Here is a 6,077-nt window from a genome sequence, read left to right as displayed (position 1 = left end):
CATCAGTTTGTTGGTTTCTATTCACCACTCTGCTGCTAAGATCATCTTCTTGGTTCATCGCTCTGATCATGTTACTCCACTCCTGAAATCTCTTCATTGGCTTCCAATTCACCTCAGAATCCAATATAAGCTTCTCCTGTTGACTTTCAAAGCTTGTCACAGTCTAGCTCCTTCCTATCTTTCTTCTCTCATCTCACACTATTGCCCCACTCGTGGTCTTCGCTCATTGAATGCCATGTTTCTTACCCGCCCAAGGGTCTCTACTCTTATGCCTGGAATTCTCTTCCAGAACATTTGCAGACCACGAGTTCAGCTACAGTTTTTAAAGCTCAGTTGAAAACTTTTCTGTTTTCTACAGCTTTTAGAACTTGACTTTGTTCTTACTTTCACACTGTTAGTTTTATTGTCCCCTGTGCCTATTTAGTGCATTCTTTTCCCTTTCTTATTGTTTTATTATGATTTTATTAAAATGTAAGACTATGTAGCAGGGTGTTGCTTAGAGTAAAGGTCAACACAAGGGGCTTGTCTGTACGGCTTGTGTACCCCAACCTAAATGCGCATATTCGGGTTTCAGGATACATGACGCAGCTGTCCATTCGCTGTCACCCCGGGTTTTTAATGTGCTAATGCTCATATTTGCATTTGCACTTTACTGCAACTTTTGAATCATGTCCAAGTTTGCAACGCGTTACGGTTATGTGTCCTTGGGGGAGTTAAATTGCATTTTGACATGTGGGCAATACTTTGAGCATAGGACAAAGTGATTGGTTGATTTCCCGTCTTCCTACCTATCGCGTCCTCTGGTTGCCTCGTTCCTACCCGCCGTTTTCATGATGAATTAAGATGGAGCTTTTAAAATGAAAACAAAGAGGGGTGAACGGACAGCGAGAGAGAAGAGACCTGTTCAGCCCCCCGCTCGCATCCTCCTCTGCTGCCTCGTTCCTTTCCCCACTCAGTTTTCCTGTTCTATCAATCTGCAGAGCTCCACAAATAAAATTTATAGCTTGCCTTGCCTATAATCTATAGCCTCGTATGTGCGAATGTGCATATGTGCGCATTTGAGTATTAATAACTGCACTATAAAAATAATCAGGAAATAAATCGCTGTTGCTGCTGCAGTGTGACGCTCTTTGCCTAGATTCGAATCAACGAAAATTCGCGTTTATATTCGATGAGGATTAATCCCGTTGTCGTAAAGACGGGGGCAAGGTAAGGTGTATGTGATACAGGTGTTCTTCTAAATGCATCCAATACCTCTGTGGGTGTTTCTTCTCCTGTCAGGCTCCCAGTGCCAACAGTACACCCTGCCAACTTGACAGGTTTTTAGAGACTGCATTGCATTTCAACACATGGCAACGAAGCAGAGCTGTTTCAGCCTCTCATGGCAAGCAACGCCGCTTTGTTTTTATTTGCTTTGCTTTGACAGAGCTCCATCTCCAATCCAGGCTTGGGGCCCATCAGCACAACAGCTGGAAAATTAAAAGATTAAACTCCCGTCACTGATTACTAATTATTTTCCTTCTATTTTCAGTGATGAGCAGGGGGCTATCAGGGATGGAAATGATCCATGTGTCTCGCACAGTTGATTGCCTTCATGCAAACGGAATTGTTTTTATCAGGGCAGCACATAGATCACAAATTGCCAGTACAAAAATTAGCAGATTTTCTGTCTTTGCACCAATTTCAAGCTGCCTCAAGACCTCTGGGTTTTTGGCTATTTTTTCCAGAGACGTTAATGGGGTCAGCAAGCGGAATGGTTTCAGGCAATCGCTTTTAAACTTGCTATTTTGAAGGAGCCCATTCTGAGAAACCCCTATGCCAGAAGCGATCAGCCTCTTCCAGCCCGAGGGTTGAATTCATTTTTGAAGAAGCTCTCAAGGCGGCAGGTGAGGCTGAATGCAAAAGCAGTGGGGCAAAGATGCCGAAAATCCCAGCATGCTTTAGCTTAAAGCTGTTCCTGCCAGTAACTAAACCTTAGGAGAGGGATTTCTGCCTTCTAGAATGGGGAATAAACTCTGCGCAAGAGCCAGGATCAGCAGTTGGGGGGAAAGGGGCAGAGGAAGCAGGCACAGCCATCTGGGAATGCCCATATGGGATGGGGCTGCATGGGACCCCAGGCAGGCCAGACATGAGGTCCAACACCCCTGCGTATGCATTGCAGATCCTGCAGTTTCAGGAGAAATAGTTGGCTCACACAGGAACTTAGGAAGCTGCCTTAGACCATGTCAGACCCTTGGTCCATCTAGCCCAGTATTGTTGACACTGACTGGCAGCAGCGGCTCTCCAGGGATTTTTCCAGCCCTACCTGGAGATGCTGTCAGGGATTGAACCTGGCGCCTTCTGCCTCAGTTCTACTACTCAGCCACGACCCTTTCCCAGCCCTGCCTGGGCATATGCTCAAGAACATCAGAAGAGCCATGCTGGATCAGACCAAGGGTCCATCTAGTCCAGCATTCTGTTCACACAGTGGCCAAGCAAGACACAGTGCACCAGCACTCTCCCACTCATGTTCCCCAGCAACTGGTGTATGCCCATGGGTTCGAGCATCCTGCTTTCAACAGGACCAACCAGATGCCTCTAGGAAGCCCAGAAGCAGGACTTGAAGGCCATCACCCTCTTCCACAGTTGCAACCCATGTATGGAACCTCCATATTCAGTTACATATAGAGATCCCATAGATTGATTTGTTTATTATAGGATATATAGATGGCAGTCATCAAGTTGCACCCACCTATGCACCCTTCTGTACATGACGTTAGATGGTCCTAAACAGAAGAGCTGGTTGATCACACGAAGGGCACATTAGCTCTCTACATTTGAGCAAGTTTGGAAAACCAGAAATAAATATTATAAATGACCTTGCAGAGTAAGGAAAGCAGGTTTTAACTTTCAGAAGGAAGGAGGGAGAGGTTAGCTGCACACAGCATCTTGTGCTGTGCTGGGGACACATTTCATGACTATTATTTATTACAAAGATACTTTCAATTAGCACTGAAGTGCTGCTAATAGCAGAGGCTGAGATGTAAGAAATTGCTTTTCTAAGAATCAAAATAGGTTCTAATTGTCTGAAACTTTCACAAAGGAACTGGAATAGCTCCAGAACTTGAGAAATAATGGATTCTCACTTTGGAGTGCCCCTGGTATTTCTTTAAAAAGTAAAGCCCAGCCAACCCATGTGCCCCGGAAGTGAATTCTTCCTTCCACTTCCAAGTTGCTCTTTAGACACAACACTGATGGTCCTCATGTCACCTTCTATTCTTGCTATTAGGTGGCAACATTTCCCCTACTATGAGGATCGTTGCCTCTAGTTTACTGGACACTGGGTTGGGTCACGTTTTGATTGCTGGCTAAATCTGCACTTCTCAATGGAAAATGAACAGCTCCGTCCGATAGGTAACTGTGCCAGGAAGACATCATGCTGTGAGAGACAGCGTGTGACTTCAACCCTGATACAGAATCTCATCCAATGAGTGTTAATCTGGTGCTAAAAGGGTTACATTATGCTGCATGAAGAAGACTACTTCAGACTATGGCTAATTTGATCTGGAATGGTGGGATGACCTGAGTGTGGGTTCATCACTCTGCTGCTAAGATCATCTTCTTGGCTCATTGCTCTGATCAAGTTATTCCACTTCTGAAATCTCTTCATTGGCTTCCAATTCACCTCAGAATCCAGGATAAGGTTCTCCTGTTGACTTTCAAAGTTTGCCACAAACTAGCTCCTTCCTATCTTTCTTCTCTCATCTCACACTATTGCCCCTCGTGGTCTTCGCTCATCGAATGCCATGTTTCTTACCCGCCCAAGGGCCTCTACTCTTATGCCTGGAATTCTCTTCCAGAGCATTTGCGGACCATGAGTTCAGTTACAGTTTTTAAAGCTCAGTTGAAAACTTTTCTTTTTGCTACAGCTTTTAGTACTTGACTTTGTTCTTACTTTCACACTGTTAGTTTTATTGCCCCCCGTGCCTAACTGGTGCATTCTCTTCCCTTTCTTATTGTTTTATTATGATTTTATTAGAATGTAAGCCTAGGTGGCCGGGTGTTGTTGATTTGTTCTTTTACTATGTTAGCACCATGTACAATGATGGTGCTATATAAATAAATATTATTAATAATACTTTTGGGGAGATTTACAAGAAGATCCCCTAAAAGACCCCGGACTCATATCTGAAAGACCCTCAGATGTATATTTAAGACCCCTGAGCTATGGGCATTGAGACCTTGAAGTTTGATTCTGTGCTAGATTTTATGCCATTAACTAGCTAAGATGTGCAGGGCTGTCTTTGAAAAAATGGGAGGGGGGATGCAGTGGACTTTACAAGCGGCTTCACAGAGCCCATTCAAGGCCACAGTGTGCCAGCAGAGTCTGAGAGCAAACTGAATGAGAGAATTGAGCATGCCTAGACATCCACTAGGAGTAGGGAAAAAACTTGTTTTGACATCTCGTAGTGTGCACCTGCTGATAAGAGAACGCCCTCACTCGAAGTTGGGCGTGGAAAGCCATAATACTGAGCAAACGTGACACTTGGGAGGAAGTGTTTGGGTGGATATGACCAAATATGTCCAAAGAGGAACGTGAGTTCAAAAAAGATGAGCTAGACAGAACTACACCAATCAAGACAAGACACTCAAGATAATATGGCAGCCATGTTTTAATGAACCCCATGGGTATAACATGTGTAATTTTGGGGAGGAAGAGACACCTAACTTCTAATTGGTGAATCATGCCATTTGTGATTGGAAGATGGTGGTCTCATCACTCATTGGGACCCTCACCTTTGGCCGGAACAAGTGTATACAAGCACAGGTAGCAAAGGCTGCAGGGCAGATTCTTTATTTTTCCCTTTTCTTCGACTTCACCTCTGACTTTTGGATTAACAGACCCAAAGATTTGGGTAACTATGAATCTCTTTATGCTTTTAAACTTTGGGACTTGGAATTATTTCTAAGTCTTGGGATTTCTCTTTCACTCTAACTTCTGCTTTTATTCTTCAGATGCCTAGAGGAACTTAGTAATGCTTCAACATAGCCTTTAGATTCAAATAATGTGCAGGAGGGAGAATAGGAGGGGTTAATAACTATGTTTTAGTATAGGCTAATGCGTTTTAGTTTAGCTTTAAACCGCAAGTAGTAAACAGGAGCAGATAAGGAGGAGTCATAACAATGCTAGAAGCTCAAGCTGTTATCTTATTAGCTAAGTTTGTAATACCCACTTTGGCAAGTGCAATTCTTTTAATTAATCTTATATTGCATTTCATTCTCTTTTCTTGTAACCACAGAGAGAGAAATTGTATATTTATATAACCACGCACGTCTCAGAAGGATATCATGGTTGATGGTATTGAAAGCCACTGAGAGATCAAGGAGAATCAACAGAGTCACACTCCCCCTGTCTTTCTCCCGACATAGGTCATCCAGCAAGGTGACTAAGGCTATTTCCATGCCAAAACCAGGCCTGAAACCCGACTGAAATGGATCCAGATAATCAGTCTCATCCAAGAGTGTCTGGAGCTGGCCCACAACCACCCGCTCAAGAACCTCGCCCAGGAATGGAACATTTGCCACCGGCCTGTAGTTACTAAGATTTTCCAGGTCCAAGGAAGCTTTCTTCAGGAGTAGTCTCACTACCACTTCTTTCAGGCAGCCCGGGACCACACAACGAGGCATTAATCACTTCCCTGGCCCAGCCGGCTGTTCCGACCCTGCTAGCTTTTATTAGCCAAGAGGGGCAAGGATCCAATACGGAGGTGGTTGCACGAACCTGTCCAAACACCTTGTCAACGCCCTTGAGCTGGACCAGCTGAAACTCTTCCAAGAAAGCAGGACAAGGCTGTGCTTTGGATACCAGTTGCTGAGGAACATGGGTGGGAGGGTGCTGTTGCACCATGTCCTGCTATTTATTATTATTATTATTATTATTATTATTATTATTATTATTATTATTATTATTATTATTATTACATTTATATCCTGCCTTTTTTTCTCCAAGGAACCCAAGGTGGCATACATAATTGTCCTCCTCTCCATTTTATCCTCACAACAACAACCCTGTGAGGTAGGTTGGGCTGAGAGTCTGT

The sequence above is a fragment of the Elgaria multicarinata genome, chromosome 15, assembly GCF_023053635.1.
Source record: "Elgaria multicarinata webbii isolate HBS135686 ecotype San Diego chromosome 15, rElgMul1.1.pri, whole genome shotgun sequence".
NCBI classification, from domain to species: domain Eukaryota; kingdom Metazoa; phylum Chordata; class Lepidosauria; order Squamata; family Anguidae; genus Elgaria; species Elgaria multicarinata.
Note: the sequence above shows the minus strand (reverse complement) of the source record.